We start from the raw sequence: 22,067 nt of genomic DNA, 5'->3' as shown, positions 1-22,067 counted from the left end.
CGCCCAACGCCACACCCGGCTAATTATTGGGGTTTCGCCACATTGGCCAGGCTGGTCTCGAACTTCTGACTGCAGGGGATCTACCTACCTCAGCTTCCCAAAGTACTGAGATAATAGGCATGAGCCACTGCTCCCAGCCAGGACTAGGTCTTGAATATACATTCGTTAGCAAATTACAAAATACTTGAAGCCATGGATGTGGGTGAGGTCACCCAGGGAGAATGTGTGGAGTAGAAAGAGCAGAAAAGGCAGAGAGCAAGCCCAGGAACAGAGGAGGAGTCAGGCCCAGAATGGGAGAGGAGCCTGCGGAGTACTAGACCAGCTTCAGAGTTGAGCAACATAAAGAACAAAAAATGCAGTTGGATTTAGCACTGAAGATATCTGAACCTGCCCAAAGCAGCATCAGGAGAACTAGAGGGGGAGAAGTCTAGAAATCTGTTGCTCCCCAACCAGGGTAAAAACACATATCAAAGCCTGCAGAACATACAACCATGAAGGACTCTTGTGGTTTTTCATGGGCGCAGGCCATGGAATCTTAGAGATCATGTAGTCAACATGTTCATTTTACTCGTGAGGAAAAATGAAGTTAAATGAAGAGGTTAAGCAACTTGTCCAAGATGGCAAAGTCACCAGGTTTCACACCTCTCAGCCCAGGTGTGTGGTGTGGTTAAGAGCATGGGGTTGGGGCCGGGCACGGGGGCTCACGCCTGTAATCCCAGCACTTTGGGAAGCCGAGGCGGGTGGATCACCTGAGGTCAGGAGTTCAAGACCAGCCTGGCCAACACGGTGAAACCTTGTCTCTACTAAAAATACAAAAATTAGCCCGGTGTGGTGGCACAGGCCTGTAATCCCAGCTACTTGGGAGCCTGAGGCAGGAGAATCGCTTGAGCCCGGGAGGCAGAGGTTGCAGTGAGCCGAGATTGTGCCACTGCATTCCATCCTGGGCGAGAGAGCGAGGCTCTGTCTCAAAACAAAACAAAACAAAAGCATGAGGTTGGGGTAGGGTCTGGGTTTGACCCCTTCCAGCTGTGTGGGCTGGGCCAAGTTACCTGGTCTCTCTGTGACTCCTTTTCTTCATCTTTAAATGGAGATAGTACTTCCTGCCTCAGAGGGTTGCTGTGAGGATTCAGTGAGTTAATACATGTCAAATATTCAGAACAGTGTCCTACACATAGGAAAAGCTATGTGTTTGCTGCTGTTGTTAATCCATATGTATGTGTGTATGTGTATATATACACATATGACATACATGCTTTAGTGAAGGGATGATGAAAATATATTGTGTGCATGTAAGGAAACTTTGAATATTTTAGAAAGATTTGGGTGATTGTCAGTTCTGAATCAAAAATTGTTAGAAAAGTTGGGAAATTTACTTATATGGTATGATTGAAAACAGCATTTTTAGTAAGAAATGCAGCACCTTCATTCTTGAGAACGGAAAACATGAAAGCATTCTGACGTTAGCCCTGTAAAAGGGTTTCTTTTAGTCAGATAACCAGAATTTTAACCTATTTACAATGGAAATCCCTTGAGTTTGACTTCAGAATGTCATTGTGACTTTTCTAAAGGTAGAATGAACTATAAAGTAAGAAAAAACTATGGGTTATGACTTTCACACATTTGGCTCCTATGAAAAAAGAGTGATTTGTGTTATTTAGAGGACTATAATAATTTTTTTAGTGTTTCTAGTTGAGCAAATCTAATTTTTAGCTACTAAAACACATGAGAAGCCTGAATGGTATTATCCAAATGGACTTGGGTGGCATGCAATATAGACAACTTAGGAATAAGTGACACTGTGGACTTGATTAGAATGCAGTAATCCTGGAAGAATATAAATTGAATTGGATTTATGGTCTAATAAAAACGTGGGAGGAAAAGATAATGCTTACTGACTCATGAAACTTTAACAATGTTTGTAAGACTCTGAGTTGTTGTAATATTTGGTTGAGAGCGCTTTCCCATTTGTCTCAGCCTGCTTCCAGAACAGCCTGCTGTGCACCTCCATCTGGAAGTGAAGCCTGACTTGGGTCTCCTTCTTGGGTATACTTAGGAAGCAGAGATCATCACATACTCTGCCCTTGTAAACCCATGACCTCGAGCAGCACTTGGTTGGTTTAGGCAAATATGTATTGAGTACCTATTAACTGTAAGAGTTTGGGGGAGAAAAAAGTACCATGGGAAAGTCCTAGCTCATTGCTTATTTGCACTCAGAAAGCTTTTTTAGAGGACTACTTGTTTCTGGCCTTGTATTCTCCTTTCTGTGATACTGTAAAAAAGTAGAGAGCATACCACAGCTACCTACTCCTCCCTGAATACACCATAAAAATAATAGCACCTGCCATTTTATTGAACTCGGAGGCATGTGTTAGGTGCTTACATACAGTCATGTACTTAATCATAGCAACTCTAGGAGGCATGTATTATTATACCCATTAGTCAGATGGGGAGACTGAAGCTCAGAGAGGCAAATGGCTCATGGTCACACAGCTAATAACCAGTGAAGCCAGGTCTGTGTGACTGCTAAACTCTTTCCTGCTTTTGCTCCAGAGCTGTGGTTCCTCATTCCCTGCCTCCTTGCCTTTGCTTTGCAGTTACTTCTGTGTCCTGTGTTGCAGGATACAGAGGCACCTTTACCCACCGTGGAAGTCTCACCCTTTCTGATGACTCCCCTCAAAACCTACCGCCTCTTGAGAAGCCCTCCCATCTCTCTTACCTCTGGGCTCCCAGAGCACCTGATTACCACCTCATCATCATCATCCTCATCATAGCCTGATTCGTAAGGCTGAGGGAGCCAGCTGGGTAGGACAGTGGGGCAGGCACTGGCCTTTCCCACCGACTTGTGAGCTCTTTGGAAGCCAGGGACTCTATTTTATGATTGATTTGTCAACATAACACCCAGCACAATTCTAGGAGGTACTACCATTATTATCCCATTTAAAAGATGGAAAAACTGAGTCACAGAGGCTAAGTGATTTAGTCAGCGTCACAGAGTAAGTGACAGAGCTGGGATCTGAACACAGCAGTCTGGCTCCAACATCTATGTTCTTCACACTAAATTTGCGCCATCTCTTTAATGAGATTGTAAACTGTGAGGGTGGAGGTGGTGCCCAGCAGCTCCCAGCCCAGTATCTCACAGATTCTGCACAGTAAACATCAGCCCTTTTGTTCTCCTGTCCACCCCAGCAGAGTGACAAACAGAATATATTGAACCAGGTCTTATCGCATAATAAGAAAAGAGCACAAATATGCTGAAGATCTCATAGAATGCATATCCCCAGGCCTCATTTGGATTCAGTGGGTATGGGCCAGGCAGGGCTGAACGCTTGTCATCTTTTCTGTATCTGGGAACAACAGTGAGAAGGGAAGAGTCAGCAGGCAGCTCTGGAAGACAAGGAAGGAAGCAAACATAGGGAGTCCCAACTAGAGTGGTGGGAGCAGGCGGAGAAGTGGTAGAAACCGTCAGCCAGCAAGAGTCAGAGAGTGCCGAAGCTTGAGAGGGGCCTGGGATCATAAATCCGCACAGAAAGACCTCTTAACTTGTAATTTAAAGGTTTCTAAGTACCTGTGCCTTTTGAATATGCTGGTGGGATTTTATCTGATGAATTCAAACACTTTCATTTTCTTCAGAGCTTCCATCTTTGAGGTATCCAAAAATAGTAGGCTTTTCATGGAGTTGTATAAGGATTCCATCTGCTTTATATTGAAAAGTAGGGCTTTAATGGAAAATTAAAAATGAGCCAGATCTCCTTTCCCACAACAAAGCCCAGGGCACTTTTCCCAATCCTTTCTTCTTTTAATCCCCAGAAAGTTACTGAATCTGTATTTCTGTGAAATCCTGCCCAATTTAAATTCTACTGGAAAGGCAAATAAACACCAACAAGTTCCTTCATTTCCACACAAATGTCATGTCTATTTAGAAGCAATAACAATTTCATATGTTGTCACTTGTGAAATTTGATTTTTGTTTTAATTTTATTTTTATGTTATTCTAGAGATTGTGTGATGTGTTGCCTGTACCTAGGCACATATCCTAAATGCGCATAAGGATATTTTAAGAAGCGCTGATTTCTGTTAATGGTTTCTCTAGTTGCTGTCTTGAGTTTGAAGGGTATCACCTTTTATTGTCTAGTTTGGCTTCACTCTCATGTTTCCTAGATTGAGTGAGGAGGTGTTGATCCATGTCACTGTGGATGTGCCGGCGAATGTAGATACTGGTTCTTGGGTCCTGTCCCTTTACTAAACAGCCCAGTGAATGGAGGCAGAATGACCAGGTTCCTTAGCCTGGCCTTCAGTGCCTTCTGTAGTATCTACGTTCTTCCTTAGTCATCCTGGCTCACCTCATTTAGCAGATGCTAATGCTTGGTTAGCCAGAAGCCCATTACCATCTCGTTAATTGGCAATATGGCTCCGGCCTTTGTTTTCCTTTCCCGGAATCCCCCGTCCTTCCCTTTCCTTAGAATTCTACTCACCTGTCTAGGCCCAGCTGGAATCCCAACTCTTGAAAGCTTCCCCCAATCTCTTTATTCTCTTGCATTGAACACTTGTATCTCTCAATTGCCTCCTAATAAGTGATGCCTGACATTGTTAATTAAATTCAATATGAGAAATTCAGGGTTTGGAAGGTTTTTACAACTTGCCCAAGTTGGTACATCCGGTTACTACTTTAGCTTAGACTAGAATCCAGTTCTCCTAGACATACTTGGCCCCACATATGCAAAAATGTTTGCTGCTCCCCTTTTTGACTGTCCACCTAAGGCACGTAGCACACTGTCATTCACAGTGTGGATACTCAGCAATGTTCATTTAGACAGGCCCGGGGTAAGGCGCTGGAACATGCAGCTGGCTTTCTGGGCATCTGCGCTATGAGGCTGGCTTCTTTTTGGACATTGAGCTTCTGTATTTTCTGGTGGCACAAGATTTACTCCCTACTGACCCACAACACAGTTTGGGTTCATTAACTGTCCTAGACTGTTTTAGAAACCACCATTTCATTTTGAGAATGATATGTGTTTGAAGATCTTTTGTTTGTAATCTTGAGCTTTTTGTTAAAAATTTAGGGTGATTGGGGAAATAGTTACTCCTTTGCCCTCTGCCATCAGGTTTTCATCCACAAGATTTTCACTAAAAAAGAAAGGAAATGACATCCAAGAGCAGAGAGAAAATGCAGAATTCTTCAAAATCTAGAGGAAATTGGAGGAATACAGTAATAAATGATGGGTGAGAGAACAATAGCCAAATGGACTGACAGTATTGTTGGGCCTGAAAGTATTATGTACCTACCCACACCTGGACCTCACAAAGCAACATTTAACTGAGTGCCTCTGCCATGTATAGCCCAATTTTGGCTGTGGAAGTGCCTTCCTCCCCATGCACTGATTTTGTTTACTTTGTAGTAGAATCTCCTTAGCATAGGAAGAGGGTTCTGTCCCAGACTAAGGCCCTACGAAGTAATGATTTAACTCTACAGCACAGCTATAGCCTTTGTTTGTATATCCTTCAAAAGAATGATTGAAAACAAGCTTTATAAAATGTTTTCCATGGTCATGGGGAGGGACCCCTGGAGTCATTTCTATAACGAAACTCAAAACAGCACAACAGGCAGTGTTGGTCTGCATTCATGAAGAGCCTTCTCAGCTGCCTGTGAGAGCTCGCTGTGATTCCTCGTTAATGGCTTCCCCTGCCTAGTCCTCTCCTGGATGCCAGGTTTAATGTATCTGGGATAGAGAGCAATAAGAACACTTTCTGTGGATGTAGGCCAACTGCTGCAGCTGAAAGGGGGAGGGGAGGTACCTGGTGCTTTACTGTTGTTTGAAATGCTATTGTGATCTTCGAGAAGCGGTGGTGGATTTTTTTTCCTTGCTTAACCATACGCTGTCTATTATTTAAGTGCTTTTTCTGCCACCTCCCCGCTACCACAACCACCACCTTAAATGTGGGAGATCACATGGCACTTTGACAAAATGTACTATCCCCTTTGCTGGCATATAATGTTACCACTTCATGTATTTATTCATTCTGCTCATGTCTACCCTCTTTTGTACACATCAGCGTCAATATTGTCCATTTTCAGTAGCAAGTTTCTAGAAGGCTGAGAGTGAACCTTGTTTAATTTGCCTTGTGCTGCGTGATACTACACTGTGCATTTATTAAATGCTCATTGGTTCGGATTCTAAGCTTCCAAGTTGGGAGGTTTTACATATGTTGTCAGTACTTCTAGAATGAGATGCGTCTTAAGTAACTTTTCTTCATGCAGGTGATACATTGGGTCCTCTGCACTGATGGATCCTTGGAGTCACGGTTTAGAATCCAGATTTTGGTTGCATGTTTTAGATTCCCCCTTATGTTCTGCCTCCTTGGGTGAAAATGCAATGGCCTTACTTCTAATCTTGCCTCTCCGTTAGGGCCAAAGCATAGATAATGTGACATACCTCACCCTTCTTTTCATGTAAGTGTGCTTGACCATGTAATTCCCATAGTCATTATTCAACAGATTCTTGATTTCAGACTGCCAAGTGTTAGAGGTTGTTCTCTTAGAGGTTGAGAATTACTCAGTGAAGACCAGTGAGGATGAGGAGTGTCTGGGAAGAATCTGGAAGGACTGTGGTAGAATGAACAGAACCAGATGCCTCTATGGGTGCCAGCAGCTCCTGGGAAAGGGACAGGTTCTGGTTAATTTATTTGTTAAGTATGATCCAAGAGGGATTGGCACTTAAAAAACTGCAACCCTAAACATTATTTGATTGTACCCCAGTCCAACATGCCATGTGGGGAAGAGTCCCTAATCTGGGGTGCCCAAGGCAAGCCCTACTGCTTTCCCTGATCCTCACATCTCTAGCTGTGACAGAGGTTCTGTTTCCAGGGAATGAATCACCCTGGCCCCCATCCCCAGAACAGGGCTTCTTTCCACACACTTGAGATCCAGAACTGCTGCTGCTGGAAGATTCCTGCTCTGTGCTGCTCACCAAAACACCCATGGGGTTTTCAGTCTAGCCCATGGTTGAGCTAGAACATGCAGGAATGATCCACTGAAGAGGGAGGTGTTGGTTAGGCAGGGGCGAGAAGGAACAGTGGATGGAAGATTGGTGAAGAGTTGGTGGAGATGAGATCTTAATTAAGTTAGACCTTTTACTGGTTTCCTGGGACTGCCATAACAAATTCCCACAAACTCTGCTTAACACAAGAGAACATTTTCTGTCATAGTCCTGGAGGCCCAAAATCAGAAACCAGGCTCTCAGCAGGGTTTATTTCTTATGGAGTCCCTGAAGGAGATTCTGTCCCAGGCTTCTCTGTGGCTGCTGGCAAACCTTGGCTTTCCTTGGCTTTGTAGGCATGTCACTACAATCTCTGCCTCCATCTTCACAGGGTATTTTCCTTTGCATGTCATTGCATGGCCTTCTCCTCTCTTACAAGGAAACTTGTCGCTGAATTTAGGGCCAGCCCTAATATGGGATATTCTTATCTTGATATTCTTAACTTAATTACATCTACAAAGACCCCTTTTTCCAAATAGGCCATATTCACAGATTCCAGATGGGCGTGGTGTGTTTTTTGTTTTTGTTTTTTGTGGTTGGGGGGTTGGCACCATTGAACCCACTATAACCCTCAAAGTAATAGAAAGTAGCAGTCACTCAGAGGGAAAGAGAACAGACAAGAACAAAACAAGATCGCATGCCTGCTAAATGGCAGGTATTGTGGTGCTATGTACTTTACCTGTGTGATTTTAACTATTACTGCAGGATAAATAAAGATACAGTGAAATTTGCATGTAAGAAGAAAGAAGTTCAAAGGAGTGGAGTGTCCTGAAACTTTTCTATGAACTGGAGGCTGAACTGTCATCTCATGTTGAGAGATTTGAAGAAGGGAGAGTGGGCTTGGAGAATCTAGAAAAAATTCAACCAGCCACTAAACTGTAGCACAGTGTGTAAATAGATGGATAAAAAATATGGAGTGAGGCCCCATTGGAATTTGCATGTATGTTTATAGTTCCCTTTAGCCCAATTTTGTGACTCTGCCTGGTAATACTTGTCACTTTGGAATGAAAAATCTGGCCTTGCGGTGACTTAGAGTTGAGCATTGGTTTGAATAATAGGTTGCTCTAAGAGACTAAAGAAAACATCATATGAATCAGCTGAAACTAGTATTCAGGCTGGAAGGGGCGTGAGCTTGGATTGGAGGTGATAGATAAGGAAGGGTCTGAGGCCTCAGGGATGTGATGAGTGGGCACAGCAGGTACGGAAGAGGAGTGACAAAGGTGAGGGGGCCCTCAGTTGAGGAAACCCAGGGAAGTGGAGAGTTCCAAAATGATGCTGATGCAGGGGTGGTTTTGGACCTTCACTCAACGGTAGAACAGAGATTGAGGATATTGGGTAGGAAGAACTCAAGAAACGGAAAGCCATAGGCTCCCCTTGCCCTTGATTCAAATATAAATGTATAATGATATAAATGGTATCTTCTAGGAGAATGGCCTGTCAATGTGTTGCACTTTTTTTTTTTTTAATCCTAGGTAAGTGTTCTGGGACCTCTGAGACCTTGCGTTATGAGCAGCTAGTTTAGTGGGAATAATATTTTGAACTGGTATTCAATTTACTTTCCCTTCCTCCTAATTCTTGTTGCCCTGGGAGTCTCCCCCATTGAAGCTAGGGATTCCATCACTTCAAGGGGAGGACAGAACATGGTCAATGACAAAGAAGACATTGTTCAGCTTTTGACTTCCAAAACAGGCCCTTAAAGCCTGTTTCAGAGAACAGAGTTAGCCCAAGCCTTCATTTAAAAGAGACAGGCTTTGTTAGAAGAAAAATGGTTTGTGGTTTCCAAGCAGCCAAATCTCAGAAGGCCTGGCATATATTGTACATTAAGCCACGGAGGAGGGAGGCTACAGGATCACTTCCGTTAGCCCAAGAAGGAGAAAATTGCTTCCTGGGTTGGAAGGAGGAGCTTGCAGAGATTCAGAGGATTCCAGGGTTAAGAAATGGATGGGTCACTGAGATCTAGCACCCAGTTGTCCTGGGCTTCTGCTCACGGGGTTATTGAGATGATAGAAGGCCCAGGTAGGTGAGCGACCCCCTGTAAGCAGAGAGCACTGGTGCCCTGCCTCCTCTCTGGGACTCTGGAAGGAAACCACCTTGTAGTTTGCCCTGCAGTGGGGTGTGTTTAGGTAGAAACGGGCCCTGAGGTGGTGTTCCTTCCCAGTTCCCCAAAACCTGTACATGGCATGGGGAAATCCCGACAGTCCTGCTTATGCCCTTGGGTGGATGTAAAGGTACTGAGATATCTAGGGTCAGAATAGAGAGGGCACAGAAGGGAAGTGTGCCAGTCTCCCTGCTGGAGGCTGGCTGGGATCGTGGCCACAGATACTACTGAGCCCCAGTGAGGTATTGACCAGCTACATCAGCCAAACCAGGCCAGCACCCAATGACAAAGGAACAAGACATCCCACAGAGGCCAGAGGCCAGCACTTAGACTCAATCCTCTCCCCATCACTGTGATGGTCTGTAATCTCCCTGGGGAGTAACTAAAGAGCTTCTGCACATCAAAAGAAACTACCATCAGAGTGAACAGGCAACCTACAAAATGGGAGAAAATTTTCGCAACCTACTCATCTGACAAAGGGCTAATATCCAGAATCTACAATGAACTCAAACAAATTTACAAGAAAAAAACAACCCCATCAAAAAGTGGGCGAAGGACATGAACAGACACTTCTCAAAAGAAGACATTTATGCAGCCAAAAAACACATGAAAAAATGCTCATCATCACTGGCCATCAGAGAAATGCAAATCAAAACCACTATGAGATACCATCTCACACCAGTTAGAATGGCAGTCATTAAAAAGTCAGGAAACAACAGGTGCTGGAGAGGATGTGGAGAAATAGGAACACTTTTACACTGTTGGTGGGACTGTAAACTAGTTCAACCATTGTGGAAGTCAGTGTGGCGATTCCTCAGGGATCTAGAACTAGAAATACCATTTGACCCAGCCATCCCATTACTGAGTATATACCCAAATGACTATAAATCATGCTGCTATAAAGACACATGCACACGTATGTTTATTGCAGCATTATTCACAATAGCAAAGACTTGGAACCAACCCAAATGTCCAACAATGATAGACTGGATTAAGAAAATGTGGCACATATACACCATGGAATACTATGCAGCCATAAAAAATGATGAGTTCATGTCCTTTGTAGGGACATGGATGAAATTGGAAATCATCATTCTCAGTAAACTATCGCAAGGACAAAAAACCAAACACCGCATATTCTCACTCATAGGTGGGAATTGAACAATGAGATCACATGGACACAGGAAGGGGAATATCACACTCTGGGGACTGTGGTGGGGTGGGGGGAGGGGGGGGGATAGCATTGGGAGATATACCTAATGCTAGATGACGAATTAGTGGGTGCAGCACACCAGCATGGCACATGTATACATATGTAACTAACCTGCGCAATGTGCACATGTACCCTAAAACTTAAAGTATAATAATAAAAAAAAAAAAAAAAAGAAAGAAAGAAGGAGAATGAAAGGAACACAGCCCGGCAGCTTGAAGTGAATTTAATTTGACTGATTGCCCTGAAGCAACTAAAGTTTTAACTCTGAAGCCACTAGGTTACCTGTAACGAGTAAGATTGTTTTTTTTTTTCTGCCATAAGTAGAAATGCAATGATCATAATCAAGTTGAATTCAATCATGCAGAAATAAAGTAACATCTTTTTATATTGTTAGGTAGTAAGTGTATATTTCAAACCTGCCACTCCACATTTGGGCTATATTTTAACTGCTTAAACTTTTTTATTTGTGACAAATTTACCTATACTCTTATAGTATACCATTTTTCCTTTGATAAATCGTGGCTTAGTATACCTGTCCTAGGTTCATTTGGGGCAAGAAGTGTGAGATTGTGTCCTCAAGCGGCAGAGTTTTCCACCTGATGTTTCAAGGTAGTGTGGGGTTTCTGGCTTCCCATTGTTCAGCTAGTGGCAGTTTTTCCCTGAGAAGGACCTCAGTTGCCTTTGGGCCTCAGGTCAGTGGAAAGTATTAGAATTTCAAGCCTTTCTCTAATGAGTTTACTGTGATGCTGGAGATTAGAGGAGAATTTTTACTGTGTGTGATCCTTCAGTTTCATATTGTAAAGGTAACAGGGTGAATAGTAGAAATGTCTCTAAATACAAGGGGAAATGCTCTTCATTTTTATTCAGTTCTCATGTGCTAAAGTATCAGTTTATGAAAGGATTCATTTCCAAGTATAATTTGTAAGTAGTTACCAGAACACTCAAATGAGAGAGGGGGAGAAAAAAACAGTTAGCTCTTTTTAATTGCATTTCATCTCTCTTTGACATTCATATGAGGATGATGCTGCATTTAAGATGATGTATTTTAAAACCTGCTGTTTCTGAAATACCTAGTAATTTTGGAAGGGAAATCATCAGGCTTGCTTTAGAAGTGTGCCTTTATTGGGGGTGTTCTGGGGTGAGGTGGGGAGTTGCCTGTTTGGATACTGCTTATGTATTTTCTCACCAGAAAATTATTGTGACACTCTTAGCAAATTTTCTCAAAACATAAATGCATCTCATATTTTTACCTTGTGTGTCGGTGGGGAGCCAAGAGAGTTAGAGATGGAGAACCACATAATTTAAATTTAAAAGAGTCAGCAAATAATAAATTGATAGAATTTAAAAAGTATTGATTTATTAACTGACATTTTAAAAATATGTTAGACCTATAAAATAGTTCTCTTCAGAATCTTTTCAGAAATAAAATTTTTAAAACTTAAAAACATATGTCCATATAGATTAAATTTAAAAAATCTTATATTATCTGAGTTTTATAAAATAACAACATAAGTAATTATTTTTCACTCCCATTAGTCAACTTTTTAGCAATGTCTCTAACTAACCTATGCCAGTGATACTCCATATGAAGAATGAATTGTTTTTAATTTTCTTAATAAAGTTGCCTCCAATCTCTTCAAAGTTGTGTTTATAGTTAGTATTTCAAATTAATATCTTTGATTGGCTTCTATGTGTACATCACAATATTTCTCATTCAGAAAATAGCTCTTAGATGCAAAGTCCCTGGTGAGCTCTGAACAAATTCTGCTCAATGGAAGCTCTTCTTAGACAAGTTTTTAAAATGTTGAAATGTGTAACTGTTTTCACCCAAATATTTTCACAGATCTTTTTCTCTCATTCAGAATTCTTCAACAAATATTTTTATAAGACAAAACTTATGAAATTAAGTTTCTCTGTGGTCCTTTCAAATGTTTTGTCAAATTTAGATGGCACAAAATTGCAGACCTTCTCAATTTCACTCCATTCTGGTACAGAATATAAATGTATCCAGTTAAAACTAGGCATTCCATCAAAAGATTGCCACAAGTCAAGATATTACAAAACATCAGAACAGAATTTCAGAATTAAATCTTGAACACTGAGTTCTCATCATGCAATGTGTTCAGTTCCTCCTTTGCTTTTGTTGGGATAAATTTGAGCATCTTCTGTTTACAAGCCTTATTTTCAATAACTGCAGTTGGCTACAGGCTTCAAAAGCTGAACTGTTTTGGTGCTTCATTCACTGCTTTGATCAAAGACTTCCAACTAGTTTGGAACAGAATACACCCAAACTTTTTAAAGGGCTTGTCTATGATACCATTATGGCACGCCCAGGTTGACATAGAGAGTTATTTCTCAAGCATTAACAAAACCCAGTTGATGATGACGGGGACAAAAGAGAAGGAATATACTGCTATGTTGAAGTGTTTTTTTTGTATTTAGTATTGGCTTTGTCACAAAAAGTTTGGGATATTTCTAATTGGGTATATATAACTATTAGTTAATTTCTACCTCTACAGTTTTTACATTCGATAGAATATAGCCACTTGTTTGAATGCAGTTATGAATTATGCATGTGACATAACACATTCTAAGTAACATTCTGCACCATAGGTTTCTTGATTTAGTTAAGAACCTTATTTTTAGCATCACAAAATTTGTATTATTCCTGCAAAATCAAATCATTTCATCTCCTATGTTGAGCTTTTTACAATTTACAGTAGCATTTACAATAATATGAGACGTTTTACCTGTGACAAAATAAACTTCCACAAGCTTTATTTTGATCCCATGAGATAAATGAAAAAAAAATTATTTGAATTAATTGATTTTCTGTTTAAAACACCTGGTAATACATGAAACTGGAATAATTTAACTCTTGGTGAAGTTTTTTTCTTCTGTTAATGAAGCTAATACATTAAAGTCATCGTTTCACTTTTCATATATGCACAAAAAAACCTGAGCTCAAAAATAAGCAAAATCGATTTGGAACAACAGACATTTCATCCAAAAGAAATGTCTCCTAGAGTGCTATGTTAGTAAACCTTCTGCAGCTGCGTATGTTAAATCATCTTCCTTAACATAGTCTTGCATCATTATTAACATTTGAAGTAGTTGCTGTTGCCTCTTTAGCAGATTTGTGACTTGTGGTTTATGTAGTCAGTGATATCACTAAGGCTCCCATGATGGATAGTAAGTATCAACAAGCATTTTGTGTGAATTTATGTTCATCATCTGCTTTCTTGAAAAGCAGAAATTTGGTACTTAATTTTTTATTAAACTTGCATTTTCTTTTTCTTTTTAGCTCATCACTGCCAAAAGGTATATTGCAAAATAAAATAGTATAATGATTCAATAAATGACAAAAACACTGAAATGAGAGCATTCAGACAATTCTTTAAAAGATCTGTAGCAGATCTGTTTCCTGCGAATATTTCATGTATGCCTAACCTATAACTTTCTGTGTTTTCCATTAACCCTTCTGACTGCTGTTCCGTGCATCTCAGGCTGCAACACGGGTCACAGTGTTGAGTCTGGTGAGGCAGTGGCCTGGAATACTTTTCCCACTGCCAATCAAGACTGGAAGGAGTTAGCTGCCCTTAGCTGCTCATGTCCAAGTACTCTTTGTTTTATGGTGAGCATACTGCGTGTTGTCCTTGAAAGGGAGGTGTTTCTTACACCACGATTGGAAAGGGACAGGAAAAGAAATGGATTGTCATTGGTCATCTTTCAGCTTTAATCACATGTTAACATGAACGTTCCCTTCACTGTATAGTTGTCTCACACACCGGTAGACAAGGTATGGGAGAAGCTGCAAGTGCAAACTGGAGGTTACAAAACCCATCCTGGTGTATTTTAATATAACCAGTAATAACACTTGGTTTATGAAGTGAAACATCTGAACAAGTGCTTAACCTGACTGTCTGCTGGGACAACAGGCATAAACCAGCACTTTTGCAGACAACGGGAAGGACACTGTCAGCCTGAGTAGAAAATCACGTTTCTCCATCTGCTTTCCACCCTCCTTTGTCTGGACTCTGCCCTTCTCTAGTCTTGATCTTTCCAACCCCACTTCCCACAATGGCTGAATGAGCTTTTAAAAATCTATGACAAAGCAGGAGGATCACTTCAAGGCAGAAATTCGTGACCAGCCTGGGCAACACAGTGAAACTCCATCTGTACAAAAAATTTAAAAATTAGCCTGTCATGATGAAGCACTTCTGTAGTCCTAGCTACCCAGGAGGCTGAGGTAGGAGGATCGCTTCAGCCTAAGAGGTCAAAGCTGCAGTGAACTATGATCTTACCACTGCTCTCCAGCCTGGGTGACACAGTGAGACCCTGTCTCTAAAGTTAAAAGTTCATATATTTAAAAGAATCTCTATGAGATCATGTTGCTCCCCTGATGTCGTCCTGTCACAATTAGGATAAAATCCAGCTCTTTGTCACAGCCCAAGCAAGAGGCCGTTTGTGCTCTTGCCTGATTGTCCCCAACTAGATTTTAAGCTTCCAGGGAACATACACCTGGCTATGTGCCTTCTTTGTCAGAAGGGGACATGAGAGTTGCACAATGTGTTTTCTTGATGTGATGATTTGGTTTACTTTGAATTGATGAAGAAAAAAAAAGGAGTGTCTTGGTAATCCATGCCAGTAAGCAAATTCAAGTCCAAATCTCTATGTTCCAAATATGATTTGTATCTCTGATAACAAAGTTGGTCAGCAGAATGTATGACAGGACTGGATCCTCTCCATTAGTGGAAGTCTTACGATGCATAAAACCATTCTGATTCTGTGGTCTTCCAGCCCCTCCCCACCTCTTGAAAGTATGAATTCTAGGGAATCTATTGTCTTCATCAACATTAGATCAGAGACTTTTTAAGTACATTTGGAAAGGTGCTGCTTTGGGTGATTTGGGGAAAACTGACATGCGAAAAGCTAATGCAATTCTCAGAGACCTGTGATGTTGGTGGTAGAGGAATACTGTGAAGTCACAGTTGTGAAACCTTGTTGTGTTCTTGCACAACTGGTTCTGTTGCTTCTCTTTGTGGAATGTGCTACTGTTCAATTTTATCATGAATGCCTTTCCAAGGACAGTAAATGGTTTTACACACTATGACATCGTTTCCATGGCAACTAATGTATTTTAGCAAAGAGAGACTGTGATAGAAGTAGGCTAAAAAGGACAAATACAGAAATGGCACAGTGTAAAATGTAGGGCAGTGTGTGTTGTAGTAAGGACTTTTTTTTTTCCTGGCTTCTTGTTTAGGAAAACCTATATAACTAGATTTTGGATTTTTTTTTTTTAACTCTTACTAATAAAATTTTTACTGCACCCAACACAGTCTTGTATTTTTCTAACACAGTTCCTTCAGTTGGTACTTGGGCTTTTTGTTTGCTTGCCTTAAAATGAGATAATTTCCATAACATATAAACATTTGTAAGTTTATCTATCTTAAAGGATGTACTCTTCTTAATCCCCATTCTCCTTTGGCCAACACCCCACTTCTCTACCACCCTTTATTTCAGTTCTTCTTGAGAGGGTTGTCAGTACTACCTGTCTCCACACGGTGTTTGTTAAAAATCAGAGCCATTCCAGTCTGGCTTTCATTCCACCATTTGATCCAGTATCACCAGCTGGTCACACCCTCATCCTCTAAGTCTACTGCAGCTCTCTTCTTTTGTTTATTTAGAAGCTAACTGCATGAGTGTACATTTCGAATAATTCCACACCACATCAAGCCCCATTTGTGTCAACCATGGTTAAGAAATATAAGGGAACGTGTTACCCTGCTTTGTATATCTGAATACATTTGGATTATTTTGTTATATGATAATGGAACCCCCTCTGTGCTCTTAAATAAATCCCCAGTGGTGAGCAGATAGTCAGTTTCCTATTTAACAGAAGGAGAAACGGAGGCATGTACCTTTTTATTACTTCTAAAGATAGCAAACCACTCTATGGGCTGGATCATACATACCGTCATTTATGTTTTGTTGGGCCACATGGTGCGTTTCAAAAATGTAAACTAACACTTTTAAATAGGACAGTATTACATAAAAGCTGAGATTTCCAGCTTCTCTTGAAAAAAAAAAAAAGGGAAGGTTTGGCAAAACTGAACCTGCCTTCTCTAATGATAGCAGCCTGCCCAAGCAGTGTTGTGGCTGTCTTCTTTGGAGGGAGCAGGGCTCTTCAGCGCACCCAGCTTCATCTTACCTGCTTTATTCATTTATGTTGCTTACCTGGCCCCTGGGGTTTTTAAATATGTGACCCTTGCCACACCCTCTCCCACCCAATCGCAGAGCAGATAAATAGCAGAGCTAGGGATGGAACTTGGTTTCCAAGCCAGCCTCTTCCTCCCTGCCTGTGGACCACAATTCTGTATTGTAGAGAGTAATTCACAGGTCAGGGATGAAGGGCATCATCAGGTGGTCATCATGATACTAATTGAAACAGACCGTGCAGTTAGTGGTTCTAGGTACACTGTTCTTATAGGGTCCCTTCCCCTTTTGGTTGCCTCTGTCAGAAGTTGTGTGCTCTCAATTGTGATGTGCAAGGCGGAGGTGCTGGGGTAGAATGTGGAAATTTATATGTTCATACAAAAACTGGCCCAAAACGAAAGGCTTCAGTATCATAACAGGGGTTTCATATTTTCCAAATCTTCAATGAGCGTGTATTACCTTTTTAATGAGTTAAAATAAATATTTACATAAGATAAACAAGAACAAAATAGTAATACAAAGTACACATAGCACTGGCTGATACCTGTGCCATCCTCCCAATGTGGGGGACACCAGGGCCTTCCCCAGCCACCTCTGCTGTCCTCTACTAGACTAGAGTCTTCCCCTAGATGCCCCTGGGGTAGTACCAATGTCTAGTACCATGTTCGTCACGTGCCCCTCATTTTGAACGTGCACGTATCACTGTACCTTGATTAGGACTGAGTAAGACAGGAGAAGAAGTTGCAGTTGCTGCCATCTCTAACCTTGGGAGAAGGTTTGTGTGTGGAGCAAGACACAGGAGAATGAGCTAGTTTGGGGCCAGAATGAATGGTTGGAGGAAAATACATTTTTCCTGGGGAAACGTGGCAATGAGGAATGCTCCACAACAGAGGGCCTTGTCTGAGCTGGGTCCTGTCTCAGGCGCCTAACCCAGCTGTTGGGCACACAGGAGACTGTGGAGACCCTGAGCGTGGATGGTCCCACACACTGCATGTCTGTCTGCAGCTGCACAGGCCTCAGGGAGCCCTCTGAGAGTGGGCCTGTTCCTGGGCTGCAGGCAGAGAGCCAGGGGCTGCCCCGTTGCCAGAGAGCATTGAGGAGCTTCTGTGTGTGCTGTGTATATGTCTCAGCCTTCTTTGGAATTATGGCAGAGTCTGGCCCTGCCTGGTCATTTTTGTGCCTTTGATCCTAAGTTAAGAATAAGTGAAGGAGCACTTGTCCCTGTGGACACGCTCGATATGGAAGTTGCATCAAATGGCTATTTTATCCTCAGTCACCACTGACATCACTCCACGTACGGTTCTGAGGTTCTCACTTTAGTTGTGGTTGAATAGAGCTATGATCATTGTTGCAGAAAGAAGCCATTCAGATGTGAATCTGTGAAGATGTGTCTAGCAATGTACAGATGTTTTTTGGCAGGTCAGTGAATATTTTAAATCTTTTGCAAGTAGTAAAAAGAGTTGAATTTGAAATAGAGAAGATACCATGGTAAGGGAAAATTATACCTCGTTTTTCTCTCAATCTTCCATTTTTAAGATAATCAGACAAAATCCTGAACCATTATTTAAATCTTGGATTCATCATGGCCCTCATCCTGTATGATACATGGTTATGACCCTAATGTATTGAATCTCTTTCAATAGCAAGAATTGCTGGGTAGTAGTAAACATAATAGCAAAATCTCCAGTTTGGATCTCCATTGATTTAATTCTCTCTGTCACCTCCCCTCTTCACCCTTCCTCCAGCCATCACCAGAGATGGCACACGCCCCTGTATCTTGCAGGTACCATGCTTGGTGTAGTCCCAGTCACCAAGAAGCTGACAGGGAAACAACGAAGCAGGCCCTGTGCAAAGTGCCGTAGGAACACAGAGAAGAGGAAATCTAGTCCTGCATGGGGGTGTGGGCAAAGGAAAACAAGAGTGAAAAAGTGATTTTGATCTGGACCCTGCAGGCTGATTAGGAGAAAGTTGCTACCCAGCAGGGTTGGTGAGATTGGAATGACAAGGCATAGCCCAGCACCAGGAATTATTGGGGGCTGCCTTTCTTTTTCGGCCCTTTCCTGGGATAGAGGCGGGTTGAAAACACAGTGGTACAGTGCTACTTCTGGTTGCCTTCTTAGCTACTGTACACCGTCTCTCACAGTCTGGCCTCTGCCTTACTTCCCACCTTTCTCCCTCCAGCCTGCCACCATCCTCCTAGCCACTCCTCTGTTGTGCAGCACTGTCAGGCCTCTAAGCGTGCAGCCCATGCTCCTTTGACTGTGTACTGGTTGCTCTGCCTGCACTGCCCTGTCGTGAGGTTCATAGGGAGATGTCTGTGGGCATTTGGAAACAGTGCAGGGGGGTGACGGGGAGCTGGAGGGATGGCTGTATCAAGAGAGAGCTCAGGGTTGAGGATTGCTCAGTTTTATGTATTGTCTGTGTGTTCACCCAATGTTGGAGGATTGGTCTGATCTAGACAGTTGGAAGTAGTTCATTTTTGGTCAAGGTCTTGTCCTTTGGCTTCCATTCCTGCAGTTGACCACACATTTGCAACATTAATGGATCAGCCTTTTCCACTGGGCTATCTGGGTCACTTCAGTTATGTTTCTCAAACAAAACATCAGCACTGCTTCAGCAAGGAGAATAAAAGCATGGAAAATGCCCTAATGCCCAAAGCCCACAATTGAATGCATAGACAACTGTTTAAAATGTCTGTGTAACTACATATGCATATCGATATAATATCGATACACACATGCACACACACACAGGGGGTGGGGGTGGGGGTGGGAGAAGCCTATCTTCCCTTAGTCTTGGAAACCTAAAACTTGCATCTTCAAAAAATCAGATTTAGAATAAAGATAAATTGGAAGATAATTGGTCAATTTTTAAAAAATGATTTTTAAGAAAATATGAATCTTTGAAATAAAAAGTATCTCTATTTCACTTAAACATTTGTGAATAAACATTTACTTTTTCTCAACTTTTCAGAAAGACAGCCTTAAGAAAGATATACGTGGTTTTAAAAGCAAATGCCACTCTTTATTCTAGATAGCAATTCTATTTTGCGTCCATCCTTATCATCTTTGAAACAGTGGAGCCGCTCTCTAAAAATATTTCAGTATCTTGCTTAGAGTCCTCAGAGTTAAAGCTGTGGTGTCCTCCTTTTGGTTTATGGCTGCAGAATGATGGGTGTATATATTGTTTTTGTTAGTTAACTCCATCTGTTTCGTAAGCCTGAAAAAGAAATTGGATGATGCCGTATATATGTATGGATGGATAACACTCCTTATGCAGTAGTGAGTCAGCAGCTTCAAATGGGTTTTCTGTTTTCCTATTGGTACTGGTTGCTAAAGTGCTGTAGCGTGAAGGCTCATTCTTTCAGAATCTTGTGAATTGGGCATCCTGTGTTGTTGGAATTACACAGTATGCTTGAAAGAAGGGTATTAAAGTTTCTTCCCTACTTTGGAAATGGTAATGATTCTCCAAGTGCTCTTTCTAAGGCTGATGAAAAAATCTTCCACCTTGTAAATAGAAATCTCCTTATTGTGACCTGTGAATCAGAGCAACAACTTTTCTGAGCCTCTGCGGAAGTGTTCAAGAATAGAAGGCAAAGTTCCACTCTGTACATGTTCCCTTTTGTGAAGAGTTCTCATAGTATTGATTTATTCTCTTCTGATTATAGGGAAGCAAGTTAAAATTTCTGGACAAATAATTCTCATTTTATACAGCTTAGCAGTGTCTAGATCCCTAGTGGGTTAGCCAAAAGAGAAGGCATCTATTGCCTGGCGGTTTCTCCGTAGGACAGGACAGCATGTCTCAGAACCCAGGAAGAGGCGAGATGATATGGGTTGCTAAGGCATGAGCTGCAATGGCATGCTTATTAGCACATTCTCTCTCACCTCCATGGTGGTTCTCTTGCTCATCTCCAGTGAGTTCATGATTTGAATGCCCATCTGCAGAGAACAATATATGAGTTTCAAATTCTCTTCCTCATGGTCATTTTTTCTTTCCTTCATTCCGAGTCATCTTTGATTAAACAAAACAAAGATGTTACTGTTAATTATACCTCTTTCCAAACAGTGCAGAAATTCTTGTGTGTGTGTGTGGTGGGGGATGGTTTTGATGGGAATACTAATTTATGATGGGGGTGTTTTAAATCGTGGATCAGGAAGAAAGATACTAAGAGTCACATTGAAAAGCTTAAGAGTCTCTACAAGATAGGAAAAATTGTTCCTGCCTCTTTTCATATTTCTTAACTCAAAGCTCTCTGCCCTAACATATTGTTGTAAACATAATTCCATTCAACTATTTTTATTGTTCTCTTTAGACACTTTATTAAAACTGCAGCTTTATTCAAACAGCTAAAATTGCAGATAATAAATGAAGTACCATAATATTGGCCAGTTGTAGGCACAGCGTGTGAGCAAACTGGAAAGCTGCCATCCTGCTCCTGGCACTTTAAAGATTAATGTGAAGCATGCATGGGTGTCATCAGAACCAGCACTCAGCCTCGCCAGGGGCTTGGCACAAGGTTCTAAGGTAGTCCCAGGGCTGGAGTTCCATGGACAAGTTGATGCAGGCTGCTGGGTTGGCATACCTCCTGCAGAGGGGAACCCCAGCTGCTGGGAACCAGGGGCCATCCCCAAAAGGCTTTTTTGACAGTGGGGCCCACCCACAGTCAGACAGGAAGTGGGGAAGGTATGGGCTGGGTGCCGGGGGTGTTTTAATCCAAGAGGTAAATTGAGTAAGACCTTGGAAGACTCAGTTTTAATTGTGCCCCAACCATTGATGACTTGTAGAGACTCTGAAAAAGGGAAGTGTGTTTGTGTTTGTGTGTGTGTGTATGTGTGTGTGTGTGTGTGTACACACAAGGAAGACCTCCATCCTTATCTTTCCTGATTCCAGAAAGTTAAAATCTCATGCTGGCTTCCTTTGGTGGTACAAGGCCAGGTCTTTGCAGTTTTGGACAGGTGTTTGTGGCAACTGTGACTTAGCAACAATTGTGTGAATGATAAAAAATTTGTAGGCAAATTGATTGTCTGCAACAAATGGAAATTCTATGGTGGTGCTTTGTGGGTGGTTTGTAGGCAGAGAGTACTTGGTTCTCTTTTGATGTCTCACTTTTTTTTTTCTTCTTCTACAGTTTTTTTGAAGAAGCAGGATGCTGATCTAAACGTGGAAAAAGTAAGTTGGCAAGTTTTGCGCTGAGAGCAAGTGCCTTGTGAATTATAAAGGGCTTCCTGTTGGAACCTAGGATGAAGTCCACTTTTAATTTGGGATTGTAATTCTGAGTCCGTAGATTTCTAAGAGAGAGGTCGAGTTGGAGAAGGAACTCGTTTGTGAAATAGAAAGAAAACCTTACCTCCCTTAGTGGACCCACTATTTTCTCCCTTCCCTTAGTTGTAACACTCAATTCTGGTAATTTATGGGAACATATGTTTTGACTATAAGTTATGGCTCCCACCCCAGGAATAGAATGGAACAGCTGTCCCATGGCTGAGGAGCCTTCAGGCTGGGGAGG

General features: G+C 41.8%; 1 protein-coding gene across 5 annotated transcripts in view; it reads left to right on the top strand.

Annotated features, from left to right (window-relative positions):
* Positions 1–22,067, top strand: part of FYN (FYN proto-oncogene, Src family tyrosine kinase) — a 213,434-nt gene that overhangs the window by 5,783 nt on the left and 185,584 nt on the right. For 3 of the 5 annotated variants that reach the window (XM_063707214.1, XM_031012108.2, XM_063707215.1), the window contains exon 1: positions 21,687–21,730. The exons of 1 other annotated variant lie outside the window; for it this stretch is intronic. The gene's annotated coding sequence lies outside the window, so the exon portion shown is untranslated. Of the gene's footprint in view, positions 1–21,686; positions 21,731–22,067 lie in introns of those variants that run through there. One more of the 5 variants, XM_063707213.1, reaches the window with a different exon arrangement.

The sequence above is a fragment of the Gorilla gorilla genome, chromosome 5 (genome assembly GCF_029281585.2).
Source record: "Gorilla gorilla gorilla isolate KB3781 chromosome 5, NHGRI_mGorGor1-v2.1_pri, whole genome shotgun sequence".
NCBI lineage: Eukaryota > Metazoa > Chordata > Mammalia > Primates > Hominidae > Gorilla > Gorilla gorilla.
Note: the sequence above shows the minus strand (reverse complement) of the source record. Positions and strands in the feature narration are given on the sequence as shown.